The sequence below is a fragment of the Ovis canadensis genome, chromosome 3 (genome assembly GCF_042477335.2).
Source record: "Ovis canadensis isolate MfBH-ARS-UI-01 breed Bighorn chromosome 3, ARS-UI_OviCan_v2, whole genome shotgun sequence".
Taxonomy (NCBI): domain Eukaryota; kingdom Metazoa; phylum Chordata; class Mammalia; order Artiodactyla; family Bovidae; genus Ovis; species Ovis canadensis.
In genome coordinates this window covers 145,731,279-145,746,202 of record NC_091247.1, presented here as the reverse complement: position 1 = coordinate 145,746,202, position 14,924 = coordinate 145,731,279, and the positions used below count along the sequence as shown (strand labels likewise).

Sequence of the window (14,924 nt, the reverse complement as noted above, 5' to 3'; positions counted from 1 at the left end):
AGGGCTAGAAAGATAGGTGGAAGCTATATACACTCAGGGAAAGCATTTGGACTTTCCTTCAAGGTCAGGGATATATAAACTGTTTCAATTGTTAAAATAACTTGAGCCTGTCCTCTCCAACTAGGTAGTTATTTAATAATTTATATTGATATTTAATTGTTTATGTACATGTACATCATACTAGTTTATTGTATCTCTTACAAAATACACAGAGATAAGATTACATAGACAACATTTAAAATTTTTACTCCCACAAAAATATTATTAAATATTAGCATGAGCAATGTGTTTGAAAATGTTATATATTTTTGAAAACTTTTGTGTGATACCTTGTGATAGGGTAATTTGAAGGACTGGTTTTAAGTTCAGTTTATTTTAATTTCTAGTTTTAATCAAAACAAGATACTACACAAAGAGAGTTTCAACAGGAGTGTTTGTTAGCAGGATTGACCAAATCACAACTCTATTTACTTTGAGCACTACATTCAGATCTTTCTTGAAGTTTAATTAATAACTTCATCTTCTCTGGTGTCAATCACTCATTCATTATTGAAAACTCTTTAGAAGGTGTTGCATTTCTGTATTTTTAGCAGTTAGTTCAAATCCACTGATAATTTTATCTGGGATTAAAAAAAAATAGGCTAGCGAATTCTGTTTCTTTTTTTTTTTTAATGTGCAGATGGGAGAGTTTTTTTATCTTCTTTTATTTAATGAAATGCATTCATATGATTTTCAGCCATCAGCTCATTGATGATTGGAAAGCTTTCTCCATTCGCATGAGTTATCTATTGCTGTGTAACAAAGTATCCCTAAAATTAGTGGCTTAAAACAGCAGACATTTATTATCTCATGGTTTCTGTGGTCAGGAATCTAGGGGTGGTTTTGCTGCATTCTCCTGTCTCAAGGCTACAACTGGGGTGGTGGCCAGTTTTCCAGGCAGCTCAAGGCTGGGTTGGGGGCGAATCTGCTTCCAAGTTCACTCACATGCCTGTTGGCAGACCTCACTTGAGACTTCATAGCTATTGCAGAGAGAGTACTTCCTTACCAGTTGGCTTTTCTGTAAAGAGAGCAAGCATAAGACAGAAATCACAGTCTTTTTGTAACTTAATCTCAAAGGTAACCTTGCTATGGGCTTCCCTAATGGTTCAGCAGTAAAGAATCCACCTGCAGTGCAGGAGACACAGCAGATGTGGGTTCAATCCCTGGGCTGGGGAGACCCCTGGAGAAGGAAATGGCAACCCGTTCCAGTATTCTTGCTTGGAAAACCCCATGGAGCCTGGTGGGCTATCGTCCATAAGGTTGCAAAAGAGTTGGACACCACAGAGCGACTGAGCATGAACTCGACCTTCCTATATTCTTTTTGTTGGAAGTGAGTCCTGAGGTCCAGCCCACACTCAAGGGGAAAGGGGTTACACAAGAGCATGAACACCAGGAAGAGGGGATGGGGAGGGGGAGGGGCAACCTCAGAGACTGCCTACCATACCCATTTTCAAAATAGCAAATTATTTTAGAAAAGCAGTTACATTCTGATTCACCATCAAAACGCCATCTTTACCTTAAAGAGATTGACCAAGCATATTCCTTTTCCTGAAAATATCTGCATAATTCTGGCAGCCACTAGTTCTCACATGAAAAAGTCTGACAGCTTGGGATCCTTGTCATTTGCAAAAGGAAAATATGCAAATCATCTTGCAGTGGAATAACTCTTTTTAATTATTTGGATACAAAATAACTAGCAGACTGGTATGGGTGTGAAATTTTTCATCTAACTTCAAAGAATTGCAAAGAATTTCCTTTATGAAGGACTCAGTTTTCATAACCTAACCATCCATGGCATCTTACAACCTATAGCATGCAAATCATGACCATAGGTGAAGGTGAAGAAATGAATGAGGATGCAGCATTACCCAGTGTTTGTGGAATTTCCTTTCTTTTTAGAGAACCTTCGATGTGTTAGGTAAAAGCCAGACAGGGCAAGAGTGCCAGTGTCATTTCAAACATCAGTATCAGTATACATTTAAATGACCTCCTAATCATATTCTTTTAGTTTTGTTAAAGACGAAGAATGTGTAAACATAAAAGTGCTAACAGTTGTTTTCTCTGTACCACCATGGGCCATCTAATGTATCCCCAGGGTACACCACACCACTTTAGTGACTTCTGCTCGAGACCAAGGAAGAAATTCTTAACTCAGGATTTATTATTTATCCTGAGTGATTTGCTTTTAAAGAGTGACAAAGAGTGACCAAAACTCTAATCAAATGTCCCAAACTATTAAGAACCTCTGCTCTAGGTCATAGATAGCCAACGAAAAGTTTTAAGGCGAACATTAAGAGATTTAAAATTTAGGATGCTACTTGGGTATCAGAGCAGTAGGGTAGGGTGGCATGGAGAGGGTGAGCCTGGAGCCCTGGAAAGCAGTGGCTGCCGATCTCTGTGAGAGGCAAAAAAGTAAAGGCGGGATTAAACCAAAGCAATGCAAGTGGAGGAGAAAGGGCATGGGTCCTGAAATTCAGGATGTTTTCTAAGGAAAGGGATCATTAAGCCACTGTGGAGCACGTGTTCATAAACGCAGCTTAGAAAGAAATCATGCTTCAAAACGGAATTCTGAAATCAGGATTCAGATCTAAAGCCTTCTTTCTTTTTGATTCTTTCCTTTATATCTGACTTTACTACTACTATTATCATTTTTCCTAGAGATTCAAACTAGGAGAGAGGAAGAGATTCAAAAAGATGATTATCAATATTAAAAAGATCTAGCAAAAAATAAAAGTAATAAAAGAAGGACTTTGAAAATAGAATTTGGAAAGAGGGACTGTAGAATAATATGCATTCCAAATACATTTGCAGCTGGATAAACATTTTCTTGTGTTGGAAAATACAAGCGATGTGAATTCAGAAGCTGTGCCTTCTTTATGAAGGATGCAGTGTTAAATATTAATCCCCCTTTTCTTCTAGATTTTTAATTTCTTCCTATTGTGATCAACAGTACTTTGGCTTTGTCTAGGCTCTACTGTATATCCTGGCCATCTCCTGTCTCACAGTATAAAGTCACAGTGTCACAGCTTCACACTTCATCCAGCCCCCTCACCTACACCTTCTTAAAGAGTGCAGAATGGCTGGCATTGTCCAATTGCGCTAGAAATGCCTTCCCCGGGGCGTGTTGGTCACAGTGATTTCCCAAGGTGGTGACTGTGGTTTTTCTGGGGTTCAGGTAAAAAGACGGGGAGTGCAGGAGCAGTGGGCGTCACCTTGGAAGTCAGGCAGGACGCAGGAGAGGCAGCCCCGTTTCCACACGGGCCTCTGCCAGTCCCCAGGCGGCCTCTTAGTTCCCGAGGTCTAGACTTGCTCACCCAGCCAGAAACAACAACTTGAACATACTGGCTTTTCCCCGCTGCTGCCTCGGTGGAGGCTGCTGTTATTCCTGCGCGCGGGCCAGGCACCCTCCTGGGGGCGAGGATGCGGAGCCAGCGGGAGGCCAGGCCGGTGTTGGGGTTGGCGGCTCTTCTCCGCCCACAGGCGCCTCCCCTTGCCAGCCGAGCAGGGGCCAGGGTGGGCGCGGAGGCGACTGTACCAGATCCATCTTTCTCAGAGGCAAATGTCTCAAGGATATTATGGATTGTTTCCTATGAGATTGTCTTGACTAGTAAGATTGATTTTAGCTGTCAGTGGCAATGAGGTGAGAGCTCAGACTGCAATTATTTTCAACCTCTGGGGTCAGACCTGGAGAGCAGAACTTCTGGCAGGCTGATGGGATGGAGGCCTTGGGGTGCCTGGAAGAATCTGACCTCCTTTCCTCAGGGGATGGGTTGGGGAAGGGCTCTTAGTTGCGGTTCAGGGTCTAGTTCCAACCTTACAGGGGTAACTGTTGGGGCTTATTTACTGGGTATTTAATTTTCTATTTGAAAAACTATCTACAGGTCTACAAAGATAGTTTTTTTCATTTGTTTTTTGTTTTGTTTTTTCAGTTTAAAGCATAGATTTAAGAGATTTCTTCGTGTAATCTGATTCTTAGGTAAGACACCCTCTCCCTTCCCCAACCTCGCTGTGGAATTCAAGAGAGCTGGACTGTAGTCTCTTTTCCATGACTTATGCAACTTGGGAACACGGTCTCTCCTTCAAAGCCCCTGTTTTCTCATATCTAAAGACATCTGCTTTATTACAGGGTGGGATTCCTTAATTAAGGATTGGAGATGATGAGGAGGAAGGCACTAGAATAGCGTTTGTCACCTCAAATGTGCTCCTTAAAGGAGATATTATTTTACTATTAATATATAAATTGTCACCCACATGGCCCACAGGGCCTTCGTGGAGGATCTAGTCAAAGTTTCTTGCAAGGAATATGCCTGTGAGTCTCATGACCTGAGTCAAGGGCATGACCAGCTTAGTCAACGAGTATTTTTATAAAAGTCTCCACTGACTACACAGTACTGCTGGATTAGACATTGTTGTTCAAAAAGTAAAACTGTAAATGTTCTAGTCATTAAAAACTTGCCATCATATATGGCAAGCCATGTTAACAAAACCATTTCTGGAAGTTTATTTGTCTTTAAATTATAGGTAGTTCTGTAGTTAAAAGAACTTCTACGGTTCCTCCTGGATGCTTCCACTTTTCAGTGAGCCATGTGAGGCTAATAATTCACTTCTGGGGTTTTGAAGTTGTTTGTATGACTTTGGGTTTGGGGCATGCACATTCCCACTATGATAAGTGTAAGTAGAAAGTTAAATACCATTTGTCTGTATTCCACATTTAATACAAACGAACATGGAAGGGGGAAAATGGACAACATAATTATATATGCTTCTAATTTGCCATACTCCACTCTTTGGTTCTCTCCGACTATGTAGGTGTCAAGGGGTCCTGGAGAAGTTGGCAAATCCCTTCACTTTTGCTCTGCTCTCCAGTGGTCACTTTTTCTGTTATCTCCTGCCATCTCTGCTCTGCTCCCTCTTGTCAACTCTGACATCTGCCTGTCACCCCACTGCCCTTCAGAACTCTTTTCCTTGAAGTGTTTCCAAACAGGTGTTGTCTTGCTTCCCTCTTGACTGTCATCCTGCTAACCCCTGTGTCTTATAGATGTTCGCCCTTCTGAGCACTGACGCGCCTGTCTTTATATAGCTCTGACTGCCTGGGCATCTCCATGCCCGTCACTTTGTGTTTCCCAGCACTTATCCTAAGTCCTCCAGGGGAACTCAGAGTATCCCGTGTCTCTTTTCATGGAGTGCCTTGCATGGTTATGGATTAAAGGAATTACAGAGACAATGCATACAGGGTGTATTGGGGGAAACTCAGTACACTTCTTTTTGCTTCTCAGTTTAGTAATTCTCATCTTTTCTGGTATCTATTAACCAAAAACTTATTAGGCAAGGTTCTGAAGTTTTACTTGCAGAAGATGTACAAGTTTGGACAGGTGGATGACTCATAGACTCTAAGGAATTTAAAAGCCATGGTTTAGCAAGAAAGCCTCTCTCTCTCTCTCTCTCTCTCTCTCTCTCTCACACACACACACACACACACACACACACACACAGAGTTAGGAAACCTCACACACAGAGTCCACTAAAAGTGGCCTTGCAAGGCCGCCTGTAACTTACCCATAACTCTCATATTGATGTGGTTCAGATGGTATGAGGTGTGTGCCCCGAGGCCATCTGATGGGAGAAGAAAGAAAAAGCGGCAGAAGTATTGATACTTTTCTCACTCCCAGCCTGGTGTAAGTCAGTAGCGCTGACTGCTTACACTTACTCAGTCCCTTACTATGTCCAGACACTATGTTATTATTATTATTTTTTAAGTGCTATCTCATTTAATCCTCATAAACCACCTCTGAGGAATTTTCACAGTTTTACAGAAGAGGATGTAGAAGCCCAAGGTTACACGTTAGCAAAGTGTAGTCAGATTATGTATCCAGGTCTGTCTAACCTTAAAGCCTGTCCAAACCTTGTCCTTACCTAGGGCCCTGTACATTTTGACTTCTGATCTCTCTCTCTCTTTTTTTTTTTCCCCCACTGAGGGGAGCGAGGAATGTGTTTTAGCAGATGAGATTTAGCCATTCCTCCTGGGGCTTAGCCTGCTAGGTTCTCAGTATATGTTGGCTGAATGAATGAGGCAGTCTGTTCCTGTTGCTCTGGGATGGAACATGCGATGAACAGATCAGTGTCTGGGAGAGGGCCGTGGTCATTAGGTGGGAAGGAGGCCTCTCTTACTAGCTATGTGACTTCAACTCTGTGGGCCTGGGTGTTACCTGTAAATCCCAGGGGGGTTAAGGGACAAACAGTGTGTCAGCTGCACATCCCTTTGGGCACGTGTGTCACAGTGGAAGAGAGGACACAGAATCATCTGTCCTTGCCTGGGATTCAGGAATTCTGCTCTCTGTCTTTATCTCGATGATCTGTATTTGTGATTTTTGGTAAACTTGGCTGTTTTCCTATGCTATTTTTCCCATTTGATGAGGAGATACAGCAACACATCCATCCTTTCTTGCTTAATATATTTGTTTTGATCCTTAAAGTTTTGTAGAAGATGAAAATCTAGTTATGTGATGAGGCTTAATGATTATAAAAAGTTCATTGTTGTTCAGTTGCTCAGTCGTGTCCGACTCTTTGTGACCCTATGGACTACAGCACGCCAGGCTTCCTTGTCCTTCACCATCTCCCAGAGCTTGCTCAAACTCATGTCCATTGAGTCAGTGATGGTATCCAATCATCTCATCCTCTGTCGTCTCCTTCTCCTCCTGCCCTCAATCTTTCCCAGCATCAGGGTCTTTTCTAATGACTCAGCTGTTCGCATCAGGTGATCAAAGTATTGGAGCTTCAGCTTCAGCATTAGTCCTTCTAATGAACATTCAAGATTGATTTTCTTTAGGATTGACTGGTTTGATCTCCTTGCAGCCCAAGGGACTCTCTAAAGTCTCCAACACCACAGTTCAAAAACATCAGTTCTTCAGTGCTCAGCCTCTTTATGGTCCAACTCTCACATCCATACATGACTACTGGAAAAACCATAGCTTTGACTATATGGACCTTTGTGGGCAAAGTAATGTCTCTGCTAATTAATATGCTGCCTAGGTTGGTCATACCTTTTCTTCCCAGGAGCAAGTATCTTTTAATTTTTTGGCTGCAGTCACAATTACAGTGATTTTGGAGCCCAAGAAAATAAAGTCTGTCACTGTTTCCATTGTTTCCCCATTTATTTGCCATGAAGTGACGGGACTGGATCCCATGATCTTCGTTGATAAAAAGTCCATAAACATCATCTAATGAAAATCCAGCCATAGCCTTTTCCTCAGTGGGAAATGCTGAATTGTGATGGTTTAACTACAGATGTTTTAATCCTGAAAATATCAGTGCTAGTAGCAGTTAAAGAAAGGCATCAAATGTATATTGATTTTTCAGACATGAAATACAATTATCCCCATGTCTTTATTATAATTGAATTCACTAACAATTCCTAAATTAAAATAATCTTTAATCACAAGATTATTCTTGTTCTATAAATTCTTTTAGTGAGAGACTATAGACTTCAGAGAGAGATAAATATTATTCACATCATATAAGCACTGGTAAACAGTGTCAGACTTTATTTCTGGGGGCTCCAAAATCACTGTAGATGGTGATTGCAGCCATGAAATTAAAAGACACTTACTGCTTGGAAGGAAAGTTATGATCAACCTAGATGGCATACTCAAAGGCAGAGACATTACTTTGCCAACAAAGGTCCATCTAATCAAAGCTATGGTTTTTCCAGTGGTCATGTATGGATGTGAGAGTTGGACTATGAAGAAAGCTGAGTGAAGAAGAATTGATGCTTTTGAACTGTGGTGTTGGAGAAGACTCTTGAGAGTCCCTTGGACTGCAAGGAGATCCAACCAGTCCATTCTAAAGGAGATCAGTCCTGGGTGTTCATTGGAAGGAATGATGCTAAAGCTGAAACTCCAGTACTTTGGCCACCTCATGTGAAGAGTTGACTCATTGGAAAAGACTCTGATACTGGGAGGGATTGGGGGCAGGAGGAGAAGAAGACCACAGAGGATGAGATGGCTGGATGGCATCACCGACTTGATGGACATGAATTTGGGTGAACTCCGGGAGTTGGTGATGGACAGGGAGGCCTGGCATGCTGCGATTCATGGGGTCGCAAAGAGTCGGACACGACTGAGCGACTGAACTGAACTGAACTGAACTGAAAGGGCCAGCTTTGTCCAACTCATGGTCATTTTCTGAGATTCTGATGATGGAAATTTATATCTTCCAGAAACCTTTAGTGTGAGTGACCAGATACAGGAGGAAGAAAGACTCTATATTGATTGCTGGATTCTTTGTTATTTAGATAGCATCAGGAGAAGACATGGGTAGGCTTTATGAGGTAAGCAGGCAGAGAGCAGTGGAGTTACGAACACAAAGCTGCACAAAACATTGAGTAGCAAAAGCAAAACAAAACCCCCTATCTTTTGAGCTTCTCTTTAAACTGCTTGTTTACTCTACCACTCCCTAACCTTGTCCCCTCTTTCTGTGACTTCTTGGATTGGCAAGATTAAGATGGAGGAGAACTGGTAAAATTCTCCCCATTGCTTAAATCATTATTAATTAATCACTCATCCTCTCATGAGAGATGGTTGGAAAGGGGTAGTGCTTTGGAGAAGGTGAATGCGGTGAAAAGCAGAGCTGTGAGAAATCTGTTCCTGGTATTATAGTCAGTACTATAGCAATTAACACACAAAACAGATAATGGTGAGGTTTGCACTGGAGGGCGAGGATGGAGGGATTGAGGGGAAGAGTGTTTCAAAATCACAAAGAAGGATTTTGAATCTTCTCTTCTCAAGGTGCCTCACTGGGCAGAAACCTATTTCCTTGCCGAAAATCCTAGTTTGAGAAAGACTTGTGACAGATCTTACTTCAGAGATCTGCATGGTCTATTCTTTCTCCTGTGTTAGCTTTCTCGTGTTCAGAAGGTCCTTAATATATCTGACCTTCATTCTCTCTGCTGTAACTTAAGCTTATGCCCTCTCTTGTTACTGTTTAAACTGATCCCTCCAACACTCGTTAACCCCCAGAAAGAGCTTTAGACAAAAGAGCCTCTCGGAACACCCTCTTTTGGCCTTATTTGTCTTTGTAATCCCTTTTATAGAGGGCAGGTTATTTGGTTTCTCTTACAATTGGTGTGGAAGCCTGCTCAGCTGCCCGCGTCACTCAGCTCTCAAGGGTCACTTTTGTCATCATTCAAATATTGAAACAGGTGGAACCTGCCACCTGTAATGTGAGCCACAGTGGAAAGAAAGTGACTCAGTCCTGGCAGCTCAAGTCAGGTTTGAGAGAAGTGACTGCGGGAATCCAAATGTTTCCTCGTGGCTTTTGCAGCAAAGGGTGACTGAATGGCTTCCTTCTTGAAGAATGTGCCATTCCAGCGTCATCAATATCACCGGCTTGGTGCAGTCGGACATTCCCCTCTGTAGTCTCCTAGCATAAAGCCTCTTGCCCCGAGCTGGCGGCTGCGGAAGCTGGCCTTCCAGCTCCTGCAACAGCAGTTCCAATAACACAGAGGAGAACTCGGGCTGGGCAGGCACGAGGCGCACACAAAACATAGGGCCTGAGCGGAAGCCTCGGATGAAACTAACAAGGAAAGAACTTTGTTAGAAAACACTTCTGTTTCTCACCTTTTCTTACACAGCTTGATTTGACTGTCTTGTTAACAGTAGTTACATGTAGCTCACTGAATATCACAAGACATACACACTTCTCTGAGCCTCCCTTTTTCTTTCCAGCCTCAGAGCCACTGCTGGGTCACATTAACCCATCCTCCAAAAATGTTCTTGGAATTTGCCCAGGTAGTCTGTCCTGCCCAGTTGTCAACCTGGCTGCTCCCTTATGTGAAGGAAAAATAATCCAGTGGGAAAACACCCTACCATATTAAAGAAGATGTGAGTTATAAGGCAAGTTTCCTAATAATAGTTGGTCTTTGGGAGGCAGGTCCCTTCATCCCCTAGTACCTCCAGTTTTAATTTTGTAGGATAAAGATAAGATGCTAGTCCCATACCTATTATGGACAGACATGCTCTGAAAATAAATAAACGAAGGCATGTCAATCCAAGAACTACTTTGAAGTAAATCCTATGTAAAGTCAGAAAATTGAAGCTATTGTTGCAATGATGTAAGTAGGTGTAAATGCTCAGCAAGTCTTAACTACATAAACATAAGGAAGTGGAAGAAATGTGGTGTTGTGCCAAAAAGAATAAATGACTGACACCTCCCCCACCCTTTTCTCCTTATTTCCAGGGTGTATGCAAGTTAACATTTTTTCAAGTGCCCAATTCCTTCTTGTGAAGCTTTTGCTAAAACCAGTAAGTTTAGACTATCTGGTGAAAAGCCATATCCTCTTGTTATTGATGTTTTACAGCATTTAAATATTTTGACCTAAATGCTAAAGAACAAAGTCAATTGTTCAACTAAAAAAGGCAGAATGTAAATATTTAGCTTAGGTATTCGGAGTATCTATTTTCACAATCACAATACTTCCTTGCACATGTTTGAGAGAGAGTTGTAATATGGCTCTTTGAAAACCGTGGGAAATTAAAGATGAAATAAAAACCTGACCACAGATTTCCTTCCTCAATTTTAAGTGAGATCTCAATAAGGCTCTCTTATAGTTGGACGTGGACTTTATTAGCTTTTAATGTGACTTCATACTACTTATTTTTGGAAAATAATCATTTCATTTTAACAGAAATGTGGTTCACAGTGGATTAAGTGAAATGTATTTCTTGGAAAGTTAAAAAAAAAAATGTGGTTTCCATTTTACTCCTCTTTGGAGGCATTTATTTCCAGGTCCTTCAGATCATTTTGAACTTGGTAATTTTGTTATCAGCCATTCACTTTCTTGTTTGAACTTTTGATCATTTATTCCAATTTGTTTTAAAGCACATCCTGAATGCTGGCGAGACATATGCATCTGCCTTAATGGTAGTAAGTGGATTTCTACAGCTCAAGTTCTTAGCCATACTGGGGAAGGCAGGCCATGGGCAATAATGAAAATAGTTTATACAGGCAGAAGCCTGCCATGGGCACCACTTGGTGCTAATTACAAGTGTTTTCCATGAATAAACTAATCTTAATGATAACCATTCACCTTCTCATTTTAGAGAGGATGAAACATAGGCAAAGGCGCTCAGCTTTAGTAACATTTTAAAAGATACAGAGCTTTTTAAATGTTGGATCCAGAAGAACAGTATTACACACCTTAAAGTGTTTTTGTGAAAATTAAAGCAGAAAAATCACATAAATTGATAATATTTCAATAAGCATAAAAAAAGACCATAGAATAATTATTTATGTGTAATCACACCAAATGACCTCTTTAAAATGTGGCCGCTCTTGGGGATTTGAATCTGCCACCTACAAGCTCTGTGACCTTGAGCAAGTTGTTTCACTTCTCGGTGCTTCTATTTCCTCATCTGTCAACTGAGGAAAGTGGTTGAGGATTAAATGAAACAATAAATACAAATAATTTAGCATGTGTCTGGCACATGAAAAACACTGATGACGTATTAGCTGAGCCCAGATTTTATTTTTTTGAGGAACCTATGGAAAAAAAGCATGATGCGGACAGGGTTCATATTTCAGTCCTGCCCTATTAGCTGTGTGACCATATCAATATATTTAACCTTCCAGAGCTGCAGTTTCCTCATCTGTAAAATGACCATAATTCTTGCTCTACCTAAGTAGGGAATTATGAGGCTCCACCAAGGTAAGGGATATGACAGTACCTAAAAGGCTATACAGAATTCTGTGACTATAGTGAAATTTTGTAGCAGTGTCTGTTTTTAAAGTTCTTACCCTTTGCTACTTAAAAAACACGTGTAACCTAAATGGTATACAGAGCAAGTTTTTCTTTGTGTGGTCATTTTTTTTTTTTTTAATTAAACATTTCTGGGTTCCTGCTGATTCCTTTGTAAACCACTTCCTCTTGTTGAAATCTTGAACTAGTCTTGATGTAGAAACTGGCTGTTGGGGCAAGGGAGAATGAGCCTGTTTATTAAAATGATTGCCTGATCTTTGGAGAATCATGGTCCCTTCTGACTTTTTGTCATAGATGGCAACTCTCTCCCAATCATAGAAACTTTACCCTTTAATACTTTTAATTGACTGCATCTTGTTGTTCCGTAATTTTAGCTTGCAAAATAAGCTCTCCTAAATATATCCTCTGATGACTACTCCAGCTTGCTATGCTTTCAATTTCTCACATCTTGGGTTATTTGAAGAGGTTTATATTTACCTAATCCCTCAAGCAGCCCCAAGGGAAAGCAGGCTGCCCCCAGGCTTTAGGCATGCTGCCTGCACGCCTTGGCCAGAAAGGACAGGACTCACTTCCCTTTGTTTTTCACACAAGTCACTATGGTTCTGACTCAGCCACACAGTTCCTTTGTTATACTCTTACTCGAATCATTGCTACCCTTGATACCCAAATGCTGGGTAATTTTTGTTTGCCTCTTTGCCTCATTGGAAAGTCTAACACCTTGCCCCTTTTATCTTCCCCAAAGAGTAAAACCCAATGTAAACTGATCTTCAGGTTCTGCAACTGCGGATTTCATTAGTACGATTGTCCTTGTCTCACAGGGTTGGGGAATTGAAGGAGGGAGGAAGGAAGCTGTTATTATAGAACTGGAACAAAGTTTTACTTCTATGCCTAAAAACAAAGTTATACTTCTCATTTTTCTCCCTGTTCTTCGAAGCAATGTGTCTTGTACTTCAGAGCTAAAATGCACCCTCCTCTCCTGAAATCTTGGCTATAAGCCCTGGCTCAACAGTTCTTTTTTCTTTTCCAGGAAGATGCTTTGCAGCCAAAGCAGATGTTGGGTTGACCAGCATGGGCTGGGCAACCTTTACTGTTGAAGGAAGATCCTGATGGGAGGATCAAAGCTTGGATTGTGCTGTGATGTCTGATCCATAACCAACCTCCACCCACGCCTCCCTCCTCCTTTCACTTTTTCCTCTTTATCCCCTCCTGACTTGCAGTGTTCTTCAAATGCCTTCTCTTCTGGACAAGTGGGATCTAGGACTCCAGCATGGCGCCCCTTTACCTTACAGCGCCCTCAGCAGAGTCCCCGTCAGCCTCGGATGGAATAGTTTGCAGCTAGAGGTGTCTCTAAACAGCCAGGCTGCCTTGAGCAGGATGTTTTGGTGTGTTTGCATCAGCTTCCTGTTGCAGAGTTTGGGAAGCGCATCTGGTAACTGCCTGAATGAAAACACTTCCCCTTACTCTCTACGTCAAAGAGAAGTTACTTGAAATGGATGCCAACTTTTAGGAGTGAGGACAAAGCTCTGAATTTTGAGGAGCCTTCACTGAATAGGAAAAGAACTCAGCTTCACCATCTGGACCTGGTTACACAACCATCTTCACCTCAGTTTCCTCTTGCATCAGATGAGAAGATTCTATCTCCCTTGCCCAGTGGTTATGAGACAGCAACAAGGCAATTTAAATGAAGCAGCCATTTTTCTTAGGCAGAATCAGTTCTGTTTTGTATACATGCTATGGACTAGGCCTCTTTGAAGTTTGTTTTGTGAGCTGCACCCATGTGATTCTTGTTTCTAGTCAAGCCCCTGTGCTCTCTGCTGCTGCTGCTAAGTCGCTTCAGTTGTGTCTGACTCTGTGCGACTCCATAGATGGCAGCCCAGCTCCCTCGTCCCTGGGATTCTCCAGGCAAGAACACTGGAGTGGGCTGCCATTTCCTTCTCCAATGCATGCAAGTGAAAAGTGAAAGTGAAGTCGCTCAGTTGTGTCCGACTCTTAGCGACCCCGTGGACAGCAGCCCACCAGGCTCCTCCGTCCATGGGATTTTCCAGGCAAGAGTGCTGGAGTGAGTTGCCATTGCCTTCTCCAGCCTGTGCTCTCAGTAGGTGTTTATTCCATGCCCCAGCTCCTGGAGGAATGGGGGCCCTGTGGTGCTCTCCCTTGTGCTGGAGTAAGGGCTACGGAAGTCAGAGCCTAAGAACGCAGGCTGGAGCTGGGCCATCTGGGTTCCAGGGCTTCTCTTTAGGAACTAGCCGTGTGACCTCAGACAAATTACTCAGCCACTCTGTGCTTCAGTTTCCCTCATCTGTAGAACAGAAATCATAGTGGGGGGAAAACCACAGAAAAAAACACACAGGCAGGCTCACAGGGGCTATACGAATTTAAAGAGAAAATCCCCAAACGTGTAAAAGGCTTAGGGCAGCGCTTGGTTCCAGGTTTGCTGTGACTGCTCACAGGACCTCCCTGAGACTGCTCACCTCATGATGCATGCTTTCCACATGCAGGCTTGCAGACAATAGGCAGGAGAGCCCTGCTCTCCCCCTGCTCACTTCCCCTGCGGGGACCCCACATAAATGTGCAGACTGCACAGGCTGATAAGAGTCACAGAGTACTGAGTAGAATTCCGCTTCCGGTTTCTTGGTGAGATGTGGCCAAGAAGGTGGAACAGAGTCTGGCTCACACAGTTTGGGAGCCTCAGAGCACTTCTTATCAGCATCCTTAATGTCACAGCACGGCTGTTGCCTGAAGATGGTCACTGCCTGCCCTCACACTGGGCACCCAGGTCAAAGGGAAGGCCCGTGTGGGCCCCTGCCTAAACTCAGGCTGGGCCTCTTCCCCTTCTGCTGCCAGAGATGTTGTTTCTCCTGTTCTCTCATGTTCCCCAGCACTACTCCTCGCCCCCGCGTGCTCTTCCTTCATTTGGAAAATTCTTACTACCCTTTAAGTCTCATCCTGGATGAAACTTCCAGAAAACATGCGATGGCCTCCAATAAGCCTCCGCAGGCCCCTCTAATTCCCTCCCATTGGGAAATCCAGGGCTCCAGGCCACATCCATTTTGGCGGTCAGTTCTGACTTGCTCTGCTCTATCTGTAACTTCTCACCTCGGGGGGAATAGATTCTAAAAACATGTTTAACAAA

At 42.6% G+C, this 14,924-nt stretch overlaps 1 long non-coding RNA gene across 1 annotated transcript; it reads right to left on the bottom strand.

Annotated features, from left to right (window-relative positions):
* Window positions 1-369: 369 nt before the first annotated feature.
* LOC138437352 (uncharacterized) lies at window positions 370-13,206 on the bottom strand. Its single transcript, XR_011255884.1, has 3 exons — window positions 13,074-13,206; window positions 5,596-5,652; window positions 370-1,057 (listed from the first exon to the last, which is right to left on the bottom strand). It is a non-coding gene; the product is annotated as an uncharacterized lncRNA (long non-coding RNA).
* Between the last annotated feature and the right edge of the window lie 1,718 nt (window positions 13,207-14,924).